The sequence below is a fragment of the Phoenix dactylifera genome, chromosome 4, assembly GCF_051530095.1.
Source record: "Phoenix dactylifera cultivar Ajwa chromosome 4, Ajwa_hap1_PhDact_Kaust_v1.1, whole genome shotgun sequence".
In the NCBI taxonomy this organism is placed as follows: domain Eukaryota; kingdom Viridiplantae; phylum Streptophyta; class Magnoliopsida; order Arecales; family Arecaceae; genus Phoenix; species Phoenix dactylifera.
Genome location: NC_143193.1, coordinates 30,002,483 through 30,024,526, shown reverse-complemented (window position 1 = coordinate 30,024,526; position 22,044 = coordinate 30,002,483). Strand labels below are relative to the sequence as shown.

Here is a 22,044-nt window from a genome sequence, read left to right as displayed (position 1 = left end):
GTGCACACAATTGAAGAGAATATGTCTACTCATTGTATTGATGTGTATGTAAATACATTTGAGAAATAAGTAAAGCAAAAAAAAGGAATACATGTCAAAATAAAGCAAAAAGCAGCTAAGGTCTCCTCGAGGATGTGGCTCCTCCTCTCGAGGATGTGGCTCCTCCTCTCAATCTGTTCTGCTCCATGAGGAGGGTGACCGCATCTGTAACATGCCCGAGCTGAGAGATAATGGACGAAGTAGCCCTGCTATGTGTAGTGGAGAGCTCGGTCACCGACTTCTGAAGTGCGTCCAGCTTGTCGATGAGCACGTTCGACAAGCGCTCGGCCCCCTGAGTAGTGGTGCTCATGTCCTTCCGGATGTCATCGCGCATCTTCCGAGTGATGCCCGTGACCTCACTCATACTGGAGAATTGAGCCTGGATCAGGCTCCGGACGTTGTAAATCTCTTTCCGCACATGGGCCGTCATCTCAGTCACGGCTGTCAAGGAAGGGACCAATGCTGACGAAGGTGCAGGAGTGGGAGCAGGCACTGAACCCCGGAGCTCCCGAAGTAGATCATCTCGCAGATCTCAGACAATCTCCTGCCGCAACTCCCGGAGCTGCTCAGGAGCGATCCGGACCTCCATGACCTGAGGAGCTGAGGAGGAGGGTCCGGCTGAGGTGGTAGGAGCAGAAGTGGAGGGAAAGTCAGGATAATCTAAGTCTGGCTCAGGACTAGGGGAATGTCTGGTGGTATGTGTGGAGGTGGAAGACTTCCTAACCCAGGTCCCCTCTACCTTCCGAAACCCCATCCTGCGTAGGGTCCCCGGACGCATGCGATCTGTCCATCGCAATGCGCGAGAGAGTTCTCCGTCAGGAATGGGAATCTCGGCCTCCCTAAACAAAAGGGTGAACATCATGCCGTAGGGGAGGGTGAGCCTAGGTCTATCTAGTGGCTCACATAGATATCTATAAATAAGTTTTGGGAAGTTGACTGGGGTGTCCTGGAGAATATAGAACATAAGGGCGAGGTCCCTCTCAGAAACAAAGTCGAAGCGCCCAGTCTTCGGGAAGAGGGACCTAGACAGGATGCTCAGGAGGATCCGCACCTCAACTGGAAGTGAGCTAGCAGATACCTCATCCAAGGGGGACTGGGGTGGATGCCCTAGAATGGCCGTAAGGGCCTCAGTCCTATCCTCAGGGTGTGCGGGTGCCACCCCAACTTGGGGAAGATGGAGGACCTGAGCAATGATATCCTCCGAAATGAATAATGAGACACCGGCTACCGTGCCCTCTATACCCCCATCGCCCCTGTGGACGATACCGTAGAACTCCCTAACTAGTCCAGGGTATGTGGGGAGATCTAAGGTGAGGAAATACTCTAAGCCCTGGGCCCTAAGTCTCTCTCCTATCGTAAAGCCCTCCCGGGAGAGATAGTCGAAATCGACGTATCTTCCGGTGGATACTGCCTTCCCGGCGCACGGCCTCGAGGGAACCGCCCTCGGCGGGGAACGAGCCGGAGGTTGTGGCCTCGCGGGATCGTTCCGAGCCTTGGAACGTCGCTCGGTGCCGGTTGCGGGTTGGGGCCTCTTCCGGCTTGGGACAACAGTTTTACGAGGCATGGTCGACCTAGAATGGAGTAAAACGCTAATGGACGGTGAAAGGTCGACGGAAAAAGGCTTAGGGACGGCCAGAGACGATCTAGAAGTCGGCTCTAGGGTTTTGAACAGTGGCGGCGGTGAAAATAAGTGTTTTCTAAACGATGGAGTTAGGGTTAAAAAGTCTGATCCCGACTGCGAGTCGACTCCTCTGAGTCGCGAGTCGACTCGACCTCGAGTTGACTCCAAAATAGGCGCGAGTCGACTCTCCTTATGTGCCTGTTAACCTCGAGTCGACTCCCGTCTGTATGCGAGTCGACTCCCCCTCTGCTGCCATCGATCTCGAGTCGACTCCCGCAAATGCGCGAGTCGACTCCCCCTTACGAGCCGACTCTGAAACTTGCTCGAGTCGTCTCGAACTCTGGCACGCACCTAAAAATCATGCTATGTTCGTGCCGAATGAGGGAATATCACTAAATTATGATCTGATTTGATGATCATTGAAACGAAACTCTATATTAATCACAATCTAATCATCAAAATCAAATGAATCTAGTGGAAAATACCACTAGGATGGATCAATCACTCCTAATCCCCTCCTAAGCACACTAAATCTCTCTTCACTTAGGGGTTTTGTAAAAATGTCAGCTAATTGATCATCAGTACAAACGAATTGTAGTGTCACATCACCATTCAGTACATGATCTCTTATGAAGTGATGTCTTATCTCAATATGTTTAGTTCTTGAATGCTGAATTGGATTCTTAGTTAGATTAATGGCACTTGTATTATCACAATTAATGGGTATTTTATCTTGTTTAATGCCATAATCTTCTAATTGTTGTTTGATCCATAAGATTTGAGCACAACAACTCCCGGCTGCAACATATTCAGCTTCAGCAGTAGATAATGCAACCGAGTTTTGTTTCTTGCTAAACCATGAGATTAAGTTTTCTCCTAGAAATTGACAAGACCCGCTGGTACTTTTTCTATCAAGTTTACATCCAGCAAAGTCTGAATCTGTGTATTCTATTAATTTTAGGCTAGATTCTTTAGAATACCATAAACCTATATTCTTAGTTCCTATTAGGTATTTTAAGATTCTCTTAACTGCAATTAGATGTGATTCCTTAGGATTAGACTGATATCTAGCACACATGCAAACACTAAACATGATATCAGGTCTACTTGCAGTAAGATACAATAAAGATCCTATCATACCTCTATATAGTTTCTGATCTACAGATTTACCTGATTCATCTTGGTCTAATTTGCATGATGAGCTCATGGGGGTGCTGATTGACTTGTTCCCCTCCATATCAAACTTTTTAAGCATTTCCTTGATATATTTGGCTTGATTGATGAAGATGCCTCCTTCAGACTGTTTGATTTGAAGCCCGAGGAAGTAGTTCAGCTCTCCCATCATGCTCATCTCAAATTCACTCTGCATCAAATCAGCAAATTCTTCGCAGAGGCGATTGTTAGTAGCACCGAAAATAATATCATCAACGTAAATCTGCACTAATAACATATCTTTGTTTTGCTTTTTCAGAAATAGTGTTGTATCTACATTACCCCTAGAGAACTCATGTTCTAATAGGAATTTGCTAAGTCTTTCATACCATGCTCTAGGTGCTTGTTTCAAACCATAAAGTGCTTTGTTCAATTTATAAACATGATTAGGGTATTGATGATTTTCAAAACCAGGGGGTTGTTCTACATATACCTCCTCATTAATATACCCATTTAAAAATGCACTTTTTACATCCATTTGAAATAGTTTGAAGTCCTTAGAGCATGCATATGCTAATAATAATCTAATAGCCTCAAGTCTAGCTACAGGAGCAAAGGTTTCATCAAAATCTATACCTTCTTCTTGATTATAGCCCTTTGCTACTAGTCTAGCCTTATTCCTTATGACAATTCCATTTTCATCAAGTTTATTTTTATAAATCCATTTGGTACCTATAATTGGATATTCAGAAGGTCTTTCAACTAGATTCCATACTTTGTTTCTAGTAAATTGGTTTAATTCTTCTTGCATTGCATTTATCCAATTTACATCTTTTTCAGCTTCTTCTATGCATTTAGGCTCAAAATGTGAAACGAAAGCTAGATGATTGTTTAAGTTTCTAAGGGATGCTCTAGTCCTAATAGGTTGAGACGGATCATCTAGAATTAATTCCTTAGGATGCCCGTGAGCATACCTCCAAGCTTTAGTTAGCCCATGATCTACTATAGTCTCTTGGCTTGATGATGCATCTTCAATTAATTTTTGACTGTTATCTTGTAATGTCATCTCGTCAATCTTTTCTTCAAGAATTTCCGTATCATCATCAAAATTAACTCTCTTACTAGAAGAGATATCGCTAGAATCATCGAAGACAACATATATGGATTCTTCTATAACTAGGGTTCTTTTATTAAAGACTCTATATGCTTTACTAGTTGTAGAGTACCCTAAGAATATGCCCTCATCAGATTTAGAATCAAATTTTCCTAGATTATCTTTCCCATTATTATGAACAAAACACCTACATCCAAAGATATGAAAATAGTTTACCTTTGGTTTTCTGTTTTTCCAAAGTTCATAAGGTGTTTTCTTTATAATAGGTCTCAATAAAACTCTATTTAATATATGACAAGAAGTATTAATGGCTTCTCCCCAAAAGTACTTAGGGAGGTTACTTTCACATAACATAGTTCTAGCCATTTCCTCTAGAGTTCTGTTTTTCCTCTCCACAACTCCATTTTGTTGTGGTGTCCTAGGTGCAGAAAAATTGTGTGTTATCCCCTTTTTACTACAAAACTCATCAAATAAATGATTTTCGAATTCGGTACCATGGTCACTTCTAATAGCTATTACTGAAGTATCTCTAGCATTGGTTACTTTTTATGAAATTTCTTGAAAACTGAAAAAGCTTGATCCTTATGAGCTAAGAACATGACCCAAGTGTATCTAGAATAATCATCTACAATAACTAGACCATATTTATTTCCACCTAGGCTTGTGGTTCTAGTTGGTCCGAATAGGTCCATGTGTAGTAGTTCTAGAGGTCTAGAGGTTGAGACACAATTTATAGATTTAAAGGGGTTCTTTGATTGTTTGCCAAATTGACATGCTTCACATATTTTATTCTTTTCAAACTTTAATTTTGGCAAACCTATCACCGAATCTCTTTTAACTAGTTTAGATATTGTGTCCATGCTTGCATGACCTAACTTACGGTGCCATAACCAACTAGCATCATTGTCCTTAGTTTCATTAACAACTAAGCATGGGTTGTGTTTGGCAAGATCCTCAAGGTCTACAACATACACATTTCCACGTCTTATTCCTTTAAAAACTAAACTATTGTCATTTGGGTTTGTTACGATGCATAGTGATGGTTTAAACATAACATCATAACCTTTATCACATAATTGACTAATGCTTAATAAATTATGCTTAAGACCGTCAACATATCTAACATTATCAATAAAAGTAGAAGGAGTAATTTGTACTTTACCTATACCAATGATGTGACCTTGGTTGTTGTCTCCAAAAGTCACAGCACCTCCCTTCTTAGCTTCAAGGGTGAAGAATTGATCCTTGTCACCCGTTATGTGTCTTGAACAGCCACTATCCAAGTACCAGCAATTTTTGTTGACCTTGGCTGCAAGACACTCCTACACAAGCAGATCATATAATTTTAGGTACCCAAGTTTTCTTGGGTCCTTCATGGTTAGTCATGTTGGTTCCTTTTGGAACCCATACCCTTTTGATTTTTTTTTTAGTTTTTTCTTTCCTATAGTCACATACATTTGCTTTATGTCCTACAGTTCCACAACAAAAACAGGTTATTTTCTTAATTTTACTTTCTCCTGCTTTAACAAAGAAGTCACTAAGAAGTTTTTGCTTGTTTTTAGGTTTGTATCCTAGACCTGCTCTATTGAATACAGCTCGTTGACTATTAAGTATCATATTTAATTTTTCAGAACTATATATAAATTTTTCAACCAAGGGTTTGTTTTTCTCAAGTTCTTTAGTTAGTGTCTGTTTTTCTGCTTTTAGATCATTTAGTTCTTTTGTAATACTCTCATTTATATGTTTATGGTTTTTGGGTTCTAATGTTTCTTTGTTCAGCCTTTCATTTTCTTTAGTTAAGTTATTATTCTTTTGTATCAAGATTTGGTTGCTTGTTTTAAGTTCTGCATTTTCTTTGGTGATACAATCCTTATCCTTAACTAACTTATCGTATTTATGTAGGTAAGATTGATTAGCTATTTTTAGTTCTTTATTCTTAAGATTTATGGCCTTATATTCAATCATTAATTCATTAAATGCATCATACAATTCATCAAAGGTAAAATTGAGATGCGTGTTGGATGTTACCTCATTTTCATTGGCCATGAAACAGAAATTGGCCTTTTCTTCTTGTTCCTCATCCGATGATGAAGATGATGCGTCGGAGTCCGATAAGGTGGGGACAAGGGCTTCTTCCTCTTGTACTTGCTGCCCTTCTTTAGTAAGGGACACTCAGCTCTGATGTGCCCCGGCTTCTTGCACTCATAACACCCAATCCCCTCATTTTTCCTTTCCTTACCTTTATCCTTGCGATAGAAATTTGAGGGGCCTCTCCTTTGATGATAGGACTTCTTGTGGTTGATGAATTTTCTGAACTTGCGCACAAGAAGAGCCTCATCATCATCTCCCTCATGATCTTCTTCTTCACTGCTGCTACTGCAAGACAAATCTTTGTTAGATGATGTAGATTTGAGAGCTATTACCTTTTTCTTATGGGAGGACTCTTCTTCGCTGTGCTGCTTCATTGTTAGCTCGTGAGTCATTAGGGATCCAAGGAGCTCTTCAAGTGGAAGCTTGTTCAAGTCCTTAGCTTCTTGGATTGCCGTCACCTTGGCTTCCCATGACCTTGGTAGACAGCGAAGAATTTTCCTGACAAGATCACTGTTAGTATAGTTTTTGCCAAGGCTTTTTAGGCCATTGACAATGTCAGTAAACCTAGTGAACATGCTAGTGATTGTCTCATTAGAATCCATCTTAAATAGTTCATACTTATGAACTAATATATTTATTTTGGATTCTTTGACTTGATTCGTGCCCTCATGGGTCACTTCAAGTCTGTCCCAAATCTCTTTTGCAGAATTACAAGTAGAGACTCTATTGAATTCATTCCTATCTAATGCACAGTAAAGCACATTCATTGCTTTAGAATTGAGTTGTGCCTTTCTCATGTCATGTTCATCCCAATCCTTTTCTAGTTTAGGTACAGTGACACCCTCTACATAGATGGATGGGATGTATGGTCCATTTACTACAATGGTCCACATCTCATAGTCTTGGGCTTGGATGAATATTCTCATCCTAGCCTTCCAATATGAGTAGTCGGATCCATTAAAGAATGGGGGTCTTTGGGTGGACTGACCCTCAATGTGGGAAGATCCAAATGGGGTTGTCATTTTGATCTTTTACTCTTAGGGTAGAAGAGTTTAGGCTCTGATACCACTTGTTGCCCAGATAGACAATCCAAGAGGGGGGGTGAATTGGGTTTTAAAATAATTTTGCAATTAAAACATTGTGGATGACTAATTAATGCTTTACCAAGATGATTAATTAATTGCTATGTGCTGTGAATGAAATGAGAGTAAAAGAAAGAGACAAACAATCACAAATACAAGGCTTTTATAGTGGTTCGGAGCTAACCCTTGCTCCTACGTCCACTCCCCAAGTCTCACTTGGGAATTCACTATAACCCCTTGGATTACAGCCGGTTGTTTTACAAGCTCACAACCAAACTTGTTGTTTTACGAGCTCACAACGAACTCGGTCGGTTTTCCCTGGCTCACCGACTAGAACCACCCCGATTGTTTTCCCGGAATCACAATCGAACCCTTACACGTTGGTTTTACACTCGGCTCACCAACCAACCTCTACACCCTTGATTCAATCCCCCGATTGAACCAAGCAAAGACAAGATGGAAATAATGACAACAAACAGAAAAACAGAGCTTCTCAAAAGCAGATAAATAATAATATAAACTAGAGAGAAGTTAAGAGCCCTCAAACACGTTTGAGTTGGAGTAGAGTAGGGCTTCTTGAACTTTGGGTCTCCTCTTGAATGTCTGGTCGACTTGAATGCAGGAGGAGATCTCTTTCAATGTTTGGGAAGAGGTAGTTGGATGGAGTTATGGCGCTCTTCCCTCTTTTCGTTGAAAAACCACTTGCAGAGAATGAATGCTTGATTACTTTGAATAAAATGGTGCGTCTCTACCTTGCTACAGTCCTCTGTGGCTATTTAAGCCATCCCCCATGGAAACTAGCCGTTAGACACCTTTTTCTGCCCGTTCTGCACAATCTGCACAACCTGACAATATGTCCGTTGGGGGTCGGAGTCGACTCGCGCGATCAGGAGTCGACTCGGCTGTAGCGGGAGTCGACTCATGCTTTTCTGGAGTCGACTCGGCAACTGTTCCGGGTTTGAATTAAAGTAGCCTCTTCGACTGGGAGTCGACTCGTCTTGACCCGGAGTCGACTCGCCAACTTCTGGAGCTGACTTGGCATTTTCGGAGTTGGCTCATCTCATGAAATCCATGGAGCTAATTTTCAACTTGGCCCACTCGAGTCGACTCGACAATCCTGGGAGTCGACTCGGCGCTCAGAGCCCGAACTCCCGATCTTCTGTCTTTTGGCTCGTCCAGTCTTGGAGTCGACTCGAACTTCTCCGGAGTCGACTCGGCTCTCAGTTTCCGAAACATAGGCTTCTGCCTTTTTGGTGTAGCGCTGCCTTGGAGTCGACTCGAGCTGTCTGGGAGTCGACTAGCTCTCAGAGACAGTAAATCGGTCTTCTGTCTTTTTGGGGTCGCGCTGTCTCGGAGTCGACTCGCGCATTGCGGGAGTCGACTCGAATCTCAGAGTCCGAAAACTGCTCTCTGACTTTTGCCTTGTGAACCACTGAGAGTCGACTCTCGCTTTCTTTGGAGTCGACCTACCAACCATCGGAGTCGACTCGTGTTCCACAGGAGTCGACTCGAATCTCAGGGTCGAAAATCGCTCCCTGACTTTTCTATCTGTAACTCCTTGGAGTCGACTCATACTACTCCGGAGTCGACTCGGTAAACATCGGAGTCGACTCGCGCACTTCAGGAGTTGACTCGCTGACAGGTTTTGAGTTGATGCTTTCTGCTCGTCTGTCTGTTCTCAGTCAGAGTCGACTCGTAATGATCCGGAGTCGACTCGAGCCCGTGCCAGTGATTCTGATACGCTTGGAGTCGACTTGTAATACTCTGGAGTCGACTCGAGTCTTAGACTTTGGTTCAAACTGACTTCTTAACTTATCCAAAATATTATGAACCAAGTCTAGAAACACTTTAGACAAGATTTTCACTGAAACACTCAATTGAATTCATTAGTAAACAAGAGATATACTCAGATGCTTTGAGCTCATCAAAATCAAATAGGGTTATGATCAATCACTCCACACACTCGCTCCTAAATCTAGCAATGCTCGCTCAATCCTAAAATTGCCAATGATGCACGAGATAGTTGGGCAACCTGGATCCTTATATTTAGGAAGAATGTTATGTTGTAAAATTGCACTCACATTTTCAGCCAGAAATGCCTTCTTCTTGACATTTAAACGACGCTTGACAGTGCACAAATCTTTTAAAAATTTTACATAGGAAGGCACTTGTTTGATTGCATCAAGAAGAGGTACATTGATTTTTACTTGCTTAAAAAGCTCAAGAATTTCGGAGTTTGGTTCAAGCTTTTGCAAGGGCTTTAATCTTTGTGGAAATGGTGCAGGAAAAGGATATTCAATTTTTTCAGTAGATGTTGGTGCTTCAGTTTCTTCATTATCCTTTTCTTTTGTCTTGGGATGGTCAGAATCAGGTATGACTTGTGTTTGTTTTGGGACTGGTCGGTCAATAACCTTTCCACTTCGCAAAGTTATTATACTCTTCGCTTGTTCTTTATGCAAAGTTGATGATGATGCATTGCTACCGCCATAGACTTGAGGATTAGGTTGTGGTTGAGCTGGTAGCTTACCTTTCTCTTGAGCACTTAAAGCAGTGGTCAACGTTGTCAGTTGATTTCTTAATTCATCATTGATTTTAGCTTGGCCTTGCATGAAAGATTGCAAAGTTTCTTCGAGACTAGATTTTTGAGGGGGTGCGTGTGCATAATGAGATTGCGGAGGTGGAGGAGTTGGGTTATATACTTGTTGAGGTTGGTCATTCCTCCACCTGAAATTTGGATGGTTCTTTCATCCAGGGTTGTAAGTACCCGAAAAAGGATTATTGAAAGATTTTTGATAGGTATTCATAACATTGGCCTGATCGTGCAAGACTTCCTTGAATGCGGGTATTGTAGGGCAATCAGTGATGAGATGGCCAGGCATCTCGCAAATCCTACAAGACTCGCTGTTATGTTCTACGGTCTTGACGGGTTCAATCCTTCTAAGTTCAATTTTCTCTACCTTCCTAGTAAGGGCTGCCATTTTAGCCTGAATATCATCCTGAGTACTAAGGTTGTAAAGGCCCCCGTGTGGAATGCTAGTAGGCTTAGGCAAAGGTTTATTCACTCTATCCCCTGTATCCCATAATTGTGCAGTCTCTGCGAGAGAGTCTAAATAGTCCCATGCCTCATCGGGTTGCTTTTCCAGAAACAGACCATTGCACATAGTCTCTATAAATTGTTTCAACTGTGGAGACAATCCTTCGTAAAAGAAACTAATGGTTCTCCATGTTTCAAACCCATGATGAGGACAAGAGAGAAGCAAATCTTTAAATCTCTCCCAGCATTCATAAAATGTTTCATGGTCTTTTTGTTGGAAGTTACTAATGTGTCGTTTTAAAAAGTTAGTCCTTTGTGCGGGAAAGAATTTTTTCAAGAATTCTCTTTGCATATCATGCCATGTTCCTAGCGAACTAGGTCTCAAGGAGTTCAGCCATGTTTTGGCTTTATCCTTTAAGGAAAAAAGAAACAAGGTCAATTTAAGGACATCTTCCGATACATTTGGCACTCTAAATGTGATGCTAATTTCCTCAAAATCCTTAAGGTGAAGATAAGGGTTCTCGGATTCCATCCCATGATACTTGGGCAGCAATTGAATTACTCCTGGTTTGATTTCAAAGTATCCTACATTTTCAGGAATAATCATGCATGAAGGTTGACTAGTCCTAGTGGGATGTAAGTATTGTCGAAATGTCATAACTGGGGGTCTACCTTTATCTCCATGGTGACTTCCTACATCATCAGGAAAATTTGCCATCTCACAAGGTGTGAGATACTGCGAAGGAATTTCAAGGATGTGTCCTAAGGAATGATCTAAAGTTGTACGACTTAATCGACCGGTGTCGTCCCTATTCCAACCTAGCATACAAAATTTAATTAAATTTTTTTTTTAAAAAAAATAAATATAAATGTAAGTACCAACTAAAGATACCCTAAAACTACACCCTAAAACAAAAATCTATTCACAATCAAACATGCAACTAAACATTACACCTCAATTTCTAATGTTTTTTCTAAATTTTTAGATAGCTCCTAACTGGTTTGAAGAGGGCACCTAAGCCTCCAATCCGGTCTAATGAACCGAGTTGACCAGGTAAGCTCCCAGGTAAGTGGAGGGGTCACGATGCGTTCGCAAAGGTCCCACTTAAAACCCACTTGCCTCGAACAGATGAACTGTCTCCCTTATAGGGACAAAGCTTGCCTAGACATCAACTAAGCCACAGAGCGAAATTGGTGCAACTTTCGGTGGTTTTCGTCCTATTGAGCTCGAATGTCCTTAGGGGCCAACGTCTAGTTGATTTTAATTAAGCTTAGGATATTTATGCAATGGGGTGATTTTTGGGCTAAGGACGAGTGATGAAATCCCGACCTTATCTTTTTAAATAGGTTCAGCCCTTAGAATATTTTATGCTGATGCCTTATACTATATGCAACAATCAAGAGATTTTTTTTTTAATATTTTCTGACATGACATTAAATTTCATTGAATAGGTGATCAAGCAAATTATTTATTTTTTTTAAATTTTATGAATTGAAGTTTGAAATTTGAATTCTGAAATTTAAAATTTGAAATTTTAGGTTTTTCTTTTTTTTTTTTAAATTTTCAATTAGCAACAAGGGTTAATGAGATATGTTAACAATAAAATTCTGATTCAAAACAATTAAATGCAGAAAATTCAAAACAGACAGCAGCAAGTTTTCGTATTAATCTGATAGTTTTAAAAGTTTCAGAATGTCAATCAGACCGTTCCGATGAAAGAAACACAGGTCCTTCAGCTGACGACCAAATTTGAGTTCAATCCGACGGTTAATTACTTTGATATCAGAGTTTGATGCAGACTGTGCAGGGAATAAAAAACAGCAATAAAATTTTTTTTTTCAAAAGAAAAATACTAACAAATCAACTAAAAATTAACTCTAAAATTATACTAATAAATCAGCCGCTCCCCGGCAACGGCGCCAAAAACTTGATGCAAAAACAAAATTGTTCTCCCAAGTGCAGGAGAATCGCACAAGTAGTAAATTCTCGGGAGTCCGAGGTCGAATCCTCAGGGAACGAAATATATATGAGATTATTTAATATAATTTTAGATTAATTAATTCAATAAATTTGTGGATTAAAATTGTATTTTGATTTTCAGAAATTAAAATCGGAGAACAATATAGCAATAAACAAAGTTCAATAAAATAAAGATGGTAGGGATCTGGAATCCCCCTTGACGATATTGCATCCAAGAAATAAACTCTATGGTTCTTGATTAAAAATGAGTGGTAGGATAGATCTAATCATGGTATATGTTTCATGAACATATGAACTCAATTTCTAAGCATTCGTCGTGCTTTCTACGTCTACGACGAATCAAATACTAAAGCAATCCATATATCAATAATCATAATCCATTAAAGAGCTATCTACGAAATAACTATGCATGGATCAAAAACATATAAGTAAATATAATTCATTCAAGGCAAAAGTTTAGAGTTTACTTCAAAGAGCAATACATCAAAGGTTCCTCCATCTCCCTTCCTAAGAAATTAGCCGGCCATAAACATAAAAGGAACTCCCCTGTTCCTCTTCCTTCTTTTTTTTTTCTTTTTATTTTCGGAAACAGGGCATCCCCTGTTTCCCTTTCTCTTCTTTTTTTTTTTAATTTTTTTTCCAGTAAATATAATTCATTCAAGGCAAAAGTTTAGAGTTTACTTCAAAGAGTAATACATCAAAGGTTCCTCCATCTCCCTCCCTAAGAAATCAGCCACTCATTTTAAAAATGAGTCCCCCTTTCATTCTCCCCTTTTTCTTTCTTTCTTTTCTTTTCGAAAACAGGGGAGACCCTGTTTCCCTTTCTTTTTTTTTTCTTTTGACAGAGGGCCTCCTCTGTTTTCACCGAATGAAGATCCTTTCCTTTCAGCCCAGCGAGAAGCCTTTTATATCCCCCATGAATTCCTCATGCCAGCTGCAAGATACCCCCATACGCGAAATCGTGGGAGCTCGGACGTGGACGGCTAGGAGGCGGACGGATGGGAAGACGCTCGTGAACGGCTGGGAGGCGCGTTGATTGCGGACGCGCTCGGAAGATCGCGATCACTTGCATCGCGGGCGGTTTGCGTGCTGAGAGCTGGGAACACGTGAGAATGGGGCTTCGACGCGGAACCTGCGGCAGAAGCGAACGTTGATTGCGTGGGAGCCGAACCGGAAGATCAAGACGTGGACTCGACTGGGAAGCTCTGGATCACACGCGAGATGCTCGTGGGATGATGGGAGCTGATCACATGCGGACGGGGTCTGAGAAGCTGATGTGGCTGGAACTCGGGAGATTGCTATGAACTGGGACTCGGATGCAAGATGGCTTCACAAGCGGAGAAGACGGACTGCTGGCGCTTGGGCTAAGATGCAGAAGAAGCTGGTTCTCACGAGATGCTGGGAAGGCTTCACAGATACGGGGTGCTGGATGCTTCGTGGATGCACGAGAGAAACACTTGATCGCAGGTTCCAAGAGTTGGGAGAAAGGCTGATCGCGGCATGATTTGATCACGAATCTTGAGACGCGGACGGGTCTTGCGAGGGCTGATGTGGCTCACGGACACGTCAAGGATGCTGAAGTGCTTATGAACGGCTGAATCTAGGCTCTGCTCTACAGCTGGGAAGAGATGAATTTATATAATGATAAAAATTATAATAAGTGCTAAGGATAAAATATTTAATCATGTAAATGTTAACACCTATTATTTATCATTATTTTGCTAGCATTAGGCTAAGTTAATTGGTACTTAGATCGCACTTTTGTGCTCTCATCAATATTCCTTGAATAGATTCTGGAGATTACTTCTTGAGGAGCCCCAACAGAGAGATAATGAGCCTCGAGGTATCGAATCCACTGTGAACAAATCATATTTTGCTTAAAGGTTTTCTTGTTTAGTGATTCCCTTTATTTATAATGTATCATTTGTTCTTCCCCTTTTTGTCATCATAGCAAAAAGGTGGAATATCAATCAAGCACTGTAGACAATGCTCATAACACAATACTCGTAATACAGAAAGCACAATGTACACAAGTTTTTAGAAAAAGACTTCAATTCATTGTAAGTATTACAAAATTTGAGTACAATGATTGAAAGTCCAAAAGGACTTTAAATGATAATAAAACAAAATACAAGTCTAAGGACGTCTGGAAGAAGAAGATGAAGCTCCCAGATTTATTCGGTGACACTACAAAACCAAACTAACTGCTTCAGAAAGATTCTTCAGTTGCGCAATTATTTCTGAAGTAGTCCTAGCTTGAGTCCGAGTCAGTTGGGTTACGCTTTCGTTGATTGTATCAAGCTTATCTATCAGTACATTTGCAATCCTTTTTGCTCCTTGATTTAGCCTTGGCAGCTCGGATCTTATAGAATCTTGCATTTGCTTCGTGTCTTCCTTAATAGCTGTGAGGCTCAAGTACTGACCCTGAACTAGACTCCTCAGACTGGACAGCTCCTCCTTTACCTTAGCTACCATGACAGACACTGCTATTGTGGAGGGAGTCAACTCAGTGGAAGGTGTACTGGAGGTACCTCCGAGTTCCCTCACAATATCATCCCTCAATTCTCGGAGCTGCTCAGGACTAATTCTGACCTCTAGAGGCTGCTGAGGCAGTGGCACTATGGATGAAGGTCCAGCAGAGGACGAGGGGCCGACAGTGGATGAAGGGCCAGCAGCAGATGGAAAGGTAGAGGGATCTGTAGAGATATCTGGCTCATGTTCAGAAGTAGGGGAGTGAGGAACAGTGGGGTTAGATGGTGTGGATGAAGAAGTTTTCCTAACCCAGACACCCTCCACCTTGTGAAACCCCATTCTGTGGAGAGTCTCCTCACCCATATGGTCTGTGTATCGAAGTGAGCGAGAGGGTTCCCCCTCAGGGATAGGAACCTCTAATTTTCTAAAGATCAAAGTGAAGAGCATACCGTAGGGGAGACTCAATCCAGGCTTATCTAGGGGCTCACTAATATAACTGTAAATAAATTTTGGGAAGTTGAGAGGAATTCCATGTAGGATATTGAACATTAAGGCTAAGTCTTTTTCGGAAATAAAATCAAATCTACCGATTTTGGAAAAGAGGGTGCGGGAGATAATACTAAGTAGGAGGCGTATTTTAGCGGAGAGCTGATTTGCAAAAATCTCCTCAATGGGCGATTGGGGTACTCTCCCTAGGACCGATTTGGATGCGTGATCCTTGGCTTGATGCAGGAGGGCTGAATCACCGGCTGCTGGGATTTCCTTCACGGATGTAGGGGATACGCTGGGAGGAGCCAATCGGAGGATCGATGGGAATACGGAAGAGGAAGAGACGGAACGCCATTTCTATGATTCGGCAGCTGGTGGCTGGGCGGAAGATGATCGCGGAGGAGATTGGTCTTCCACTCGGTCGCTGGCTGGAATGGGCTGATCGGAGGACGTGAATCTCGGCTGCTGGGCGGTTGGAACGGCTCGTTGATTGCAGCCGGCTGGGATCGCAGAGGAGTGGTCGCTGGCTGCATCGACTGATGGCGGAACACCTGGGGATGACGACGATGCCGCAGCTACCTGGATGCGGAAGACATGCAGCTGATGCGGCTAGAACGGGCGGCGGATCTGGTCGCGGGATCGACGGGAGGAAGGTGGACGACCGTGATGCACTGTGGGAGGAAGAAGATAAACAATGGATTATATTATATATATATATTTTTGTAACACTGTTCATATGAACAGTATTTTTCACGGAACACTGTTCATATGAACAGTGATTCCAGTAATTTTTCCCGAAATTACTGTGGATATTTAATTATTTTTTTTAGTTTTAAAATTATAAATTTTATACGAAGGTAGGTACGGAATTGGTTGGGAATTGGCTTTGGATTTGAGGTGGGTCATGATCGTTGATTTGCTTGAACTTGTTCTCGAGCCCAATGTTATTTAAATTTAATTCTTGCTAAACTGCTTCAGACCAAACTTGACTAGATAAAATAAACAAGACTGTGACTTAATAAAAAGGGTTACTCAAACCTTTTTCCCATACAAAAATAATTAATTATAACTTTCAATCTAATCATGACCAAAATCTATTTAATTATACCCTTAGTTTGATTACAATTCCATCAGGTTACCGAACCGGGTCAACACAATCTCCTCCTTATATGTTTTCCTATAGTTTTTATGAAAGATCGCAACCAAGAGAGAGACAAGTTCAGAGTCTGGTTTAAGAAAAGAAGTATTTACTTCTTACCATAATTTAAATTTATTTCAATGATTATTCAATTTCATAGTAAAATATGTATTTATCAGTTTAAGAACATTGAAAAGTGCTATGGAAAGATAACTAAATTATAAATTATTCAGCACTTATCACTAATCCAATTAGGGTTTAACCAAATCATGAATCAATTGGGTTCAATCTATACTAGTCCTAATCCAATTAGAACTTGAATGAACCATGACTCAATTGAACTCTTCAATCCTAACCCAATTAGGAGTCATGTTGATTCATGAGATTAATAATTAATTAGGACTTAAGAAACCCTAATCCAATTAGGACTTATTTAATTTTAGTCTTAATCCAATTAGGACTCTAATTTGAATCCGAAGTCCTAATCCGATTAGGACTCTAGGAATCCTACTCCAAGTAGGAATCCAAATTTAATTCAAAACTCCTAATCTAATTAGGATTGTAGGAATCCTACTCCAAGTAGGAATTCCAGTCCTACTCCAAATAAAATTTTCAGTCCTAATCCAATTAGGACTCTAGGAATCCTACTTGAAATAGGATTTGTGTTTAAGTCCAATTAATTAATTCCATTGTTCCTTCTTCAACTGATTATCAATCGAATTGATTACTTGTGATTTCTAATCATGATTCAACCATCGAATCGGTTAATGCCTCTAGTGTGTGTGACCCCATAGGTTCTATTCTGACTGGTAGTGAGTTATATTGTGATCTCTATCATAATATTATTGAAAACTCCTTTCAATGGGTTGGAACGATTCCAACTCTACTCATTAGGGTTTATCGATCATCGAGATAATCCCTGTGAGTCCCACCATCCACCAGTGACACCTAGCAGCATGTAGTGGCTATCCAGTAGAATAGAATGATGAATCTCTAGGTGTAGTTATCGTGTGATACAGTCATTCTATTGTGGATCCCTACAGGACGGAGGTCATGGACAACTCGTCAAACCCCATCGCCTGTCATATGTCAAGATTTATTCGACTTAAGTTCGAGAGTGGAAAACTCTTTCTCCACTGTGCATACTGCCCCGGCCGAGGTCTTACGAACTCAGTCTTATAAATCACATAGGATCTCTCCTTATCTACTAAGGTCGATAGATTTCATATAGGTGCATACCCTACTCCTACAGTGAACCTATTGCAGCCAATCTACACTGCATGGACTCGTATGTCTAGAGACTATGTATACGTGCAGTCAAACTACAATAACCTCACTGTGAGTAGCCGAAGCACCGCAGGTCAAAGGACCAGTTATACTACTGCAATATCAAGCAAGTCACTGACGAGTGGATAGACATCCAAGTGACTTCTTGTCTTGGTCACGCTCAGTACCCTTGTTCTAAACAAGCACCTGCACTATTACTTTAGTATCGCCACACCGTGGATTCGAGTCTCGTCCATCCGTAAGGAAAGCAATGCAATGTGTGCACAGATCTCATCGGATCGATCACCGTCCTCGTGATGATTCATTGATCAGGAGCATTTAGAATTTAATCATCAATGATGCATGACTCAAATTCTTAACTCTTAAGAATATGCATCATCATCTTATTAATTCTTGGACGATTTATAGACACATAAACAATATGAATGAAAAAGATGCCTTTTATTTATTCAATAATAAATAGTCAAGTACAAAATTATGTTCTAGAATTAATAATGTGTCAGCCAGATTGGCTTCTAGGGCATACATCTAACAATCTCCCACTTGCACTAAACCCAATTAGTCATATATCTAAGTCCCATCTTCTCAAGGTGGGCTTCAGTCTTTTGTTGACTCAGTTGTTTAGTGAATGGATCTGCCACGTTGTTCGTGGAGTATACTCTCTGCACCTCAACATACTTCTTCTCAACATAGTCGCATATGAGGTGGAAACGCCGCTCTATATGCTTGGACTTCTGATGAGACCTTGGCTCCTTAGCAAGAGCTATGGCGCCATTATTATCGCAATAGAGTGTTATGGCATCCGATGTCATCACGTCCAACTCTGCAATGAATTTTTTGAACCAAAAGCCTTCTTTAGCAGCTTTAGAGGCGGTGATGTATTCAGCTTTCATAGTAGAATCAGCAATGATCGGTTGTTTAGAACTTTTCCAATTCACCGTACCACCATTGCACAAGAACACATATCCAGATGTAGACTTTCTATCATCGACATCAGTCATGAAGTTTGAATCTGTGTACCCTTCTACTTTTAACTCTGATGTTCCTCCAAAGACCAAGAATAAATCTTTAGTTCTTCTTAAGTACTTAAGAATATTCTTCACAGTTGTCCAGTGCTCTTCACCTAGATTCGACTGATTTTTGCTAGTGACACTCACAGCATGGGCTATATCAGGTCGTGTACACAGCATGGCATACATGAGGCTCCCTATTGCCGATGCATAAGGGATCTTGCTCATGCATTGAATCTCTTCAGATGTGTTGGGGCACATCTTCTTGGAGAGATGAATTCCATGCCTTAGGGGTAAGAGACCCCTTTTAGAGTTTTCCATGTTGAATCTTTTCAGCACTTCCTCTATGTACATCTTCTGTGATAGGCCAAGCATCCTTTTAGATATATCTCTATAGACCTTTATCCCCAAAATATAGGATGCTTTCCCAAGATCTTTCATGGAGAACTCTTTTGACAACCAAACCTTGACCGAGGTTAGTATAGGAATATCATTCCCTATCAGGAGGATGTCGTCTACGTACAGTACGAGGAATACGATAGCACTCCCATTAACCTTCTTATAGACACACGGTTCCTCTTCGTTCTTGATGAAATCAAACGTTTTGATTGCATTATCGAAATGAGTATTCCAACTCCAAGTTGCTTGCTTTAGTCCATAATGGACCTTTGCAGCTTGCAGGCCTTGTGATCTCTATCACTGGAAGTGAAACCCAAAGGCTTCTCCATGTAGATATCTTCATCAAGATATCCATTCAGGAAAGCTGTTTTCACATCCATCTGCCAAATTTCATAATCATGAAATGCTGCAATGGCAAGCAATGTTCGGATGGATTTCAGCATGGCTATAGGTGAAAAGGTTTCCTGATAGTCAATGCCTTTGCGCTGACTATACCCTTTCGCCACTAGCCTTGCTTTATAGGTCTCTATCTTTCCATCTGAACCTATCTTCCTTTTGTAGATCCACTTGCATCCAATGGGTACAATACCTTTTGGTGGATCCACTAAGGTCCAGACTTGGTTGGAATGCATGGAGTCTAACTCTGACTTCATAGCTTCCAACCATTTCTCGGAATCGATATCTGATATCGCCTCATTGTAGGTTTTGGGATCCTCTATGTGTTCCCTATCTCCCATGAGGAACATTTTCTTAGTATCCTCTCCAAGCATACCTAAGTATCTATCAGGAGGATGGAAGACCCTACTAGATCTGCGAGGTGGAACGTGTACTGGCTCTGTATGAATGGGTTCTATAGGATCCATGACTCGTTGCTTTTCAGAGACTTTCTCTTCAAGCTCAATTTTTCTTCCACTACCTCTATTAAGGATAAACTGTTTTTCCAAGAAGATGGCATGTCGGCTCACAAATACATTGTGATCCTCTGAGACGTAAAAATTATATCCTAATGACTCTTTAAGATATCCTATAAAACGAGCACTTATGGTCCTAGCCTCTAGCTTGTCCGCCTGTAGTCGTTTGGCGTGGGCCGGACATCCCCAAATCTTGAGATGACCAAGACTTGGTTTCTTACCATGCCATATCTCATACGGTGTGGTAGGAACGGATTTAGAGAAAACTCTATTCAGTAGATATACTGCGGTTAGTGAGGCTTCTCTCCAAAGAAACATAGGTAAACTCATCATGGACCGGACCATATCCAATAGAGTCCGATTTCTCCTCTCTGACACCTTGTTGAGTTGAGGTATACCCGGAGGAGTCCATTGTGAGACTATGCCATTCTCCTTGAGATAGTCCCGAAATTCTCCACTAAGATATTCTCCTCTTCGATTTGATCGAAGAGCCTTAAGGAGTTTTCCAGTTTGTTTTTCTACTTCATTTCTGAACTCTTTGAACTTTTCAAAAGATTCAGATTTGTGTCTCATAAGATACACATACCCGTACCGTGAATAATCATCGGTAAAGATAATGAAGTACGAATAACGTCCCCTAGCTTGCACATCGAATGGGCCACATACATCTGTATGTACCAGGGTAAGTATTTCAGTGGTCCTCTCCCCATGTCCTACAAAGGGCAATCTAGCCATTTTTTCTTGAAGACAAGACTCGCAAACTGGATATGACTCGAAAGTCAATGAGCCGAGAAGTCCATCTTTATCCATTTTGTTCATTCCGTCCTCTCCAATATGGCCAAGCCTGAGGTGCCACAAATACATCCATATGCAAATGATAGAGACTGTCAATCATAAAACCACGTGCGACTATTTTATTTTTGAAATAAATAGAACAGCAGTCTTTGTCAAATGTAAAAACATGACCTTTCTGTGCTAGACATGAAATAGAAATCAAATTTCTTCTAGCGACAGGTACATAATAACAGTCTCTAAGTAATAAACTAAAATCAGACGGTAGTCGCAGAGAATAGGTGCCCACAGCCACAGCAGCAACTTTTACCCCGTTGCCAACCCGAAGGGTTACCGCACCTTCCACCAGCCTTCTACTTTTCTTTAGACCCTGCATAGTAGTGCACAAGTGAGCACTAGAACCAGAATCTATAACCCAACTAGAAGTAGAAGAAACCGTTAGATTAGTTTCAATTACGAGCAAGTCTATACCTTTTGAAGGTGTGTCACCTTTCTTGTTCTTCAGGCTCTCGAGGTATGAAGGATAGTTTCTCTTCCAGTGGCCGTCGACATTGCAGTGGAAAACATTTTTCTTTGTCATTAGCCTTTTTTTTGAACTTCCTTCTTTGGCTTCTTGTCTTTCTTCTGCTTCTTAGCAGGCTTCTTTTTCTTCCAAGTAGACTTTCTCTTGAAACTAGAAGTCAACTCAGCAGCAAGGATATTGCCCCTTGAACCTTTCAAGGTTCCCTCAGCAGTTACCAACATATTTATCAGTTCAGTCTTAGTGCATTCAATCTTATTCATGTGGTAGTTTACTATAAACTGACTAAATAAATCAGGAAGGGATTGAAGGATCAGATCTACTTGCAATTCCTTGTGCATGTTCATACCGAGCTTCTCAAGCTCCTCCAGATCCTTGATCATAGTCAAACCATGATCATGGACAGACTACCTCCGCGCATCTTTGCTTTGAAAAGTCTCTTGGACACTTCAAAACGAGCTGTGCGACTCTGCTCACCATACAACTCTTGCAGGTGTGCAGGTGTACCAGTATGTTCCTAGCAGTCTTCAATTTCTCATGCTGGCATTGGAGTTCATTAGACATGGATGCCATGATGTAGCACTTGACTCTAATATCATCGTCTGTCCACTTTTCATACGTCGCACGCTGATCAGTGGTCGAACGTGTTGGTAATGTGGGGATATCATTGTCGAGCACATAGCCTATTTTCTCGCAACTCAGAACAATTTTGAGATTTCTAAGCCAGTCTCTGTAATTGGTACCGGTCAATCGGTTGGTCTCAAGAATACGGGTCAAAGGATTTGAGGCTGACATTATGATCTACAGAGAGTAAAGATTCTAGTTAGACTTTTGTACTTGATCCTAATCTGTTCTAGGATCTTTTAGAACAAATGTACCTTCCACTATTTTTCTCGAATTCTTCACACTCCT

General features: G+C 41.1%; 1 pseudogene; it reads left to right on the top strand.

Annotated features, from left to right (window-relative positions):
* Positions 1-10,330: 10,330 nt before the first annotated feature.
* LOC149753778 (small nucleolar RNA R71) lies at positions 10,331-10,430 on the top strand (annotated as a pseudogene).
* The last annotated feature ends 11,614 nt before the right edge of the window (positions 10,431-22,044 follow it).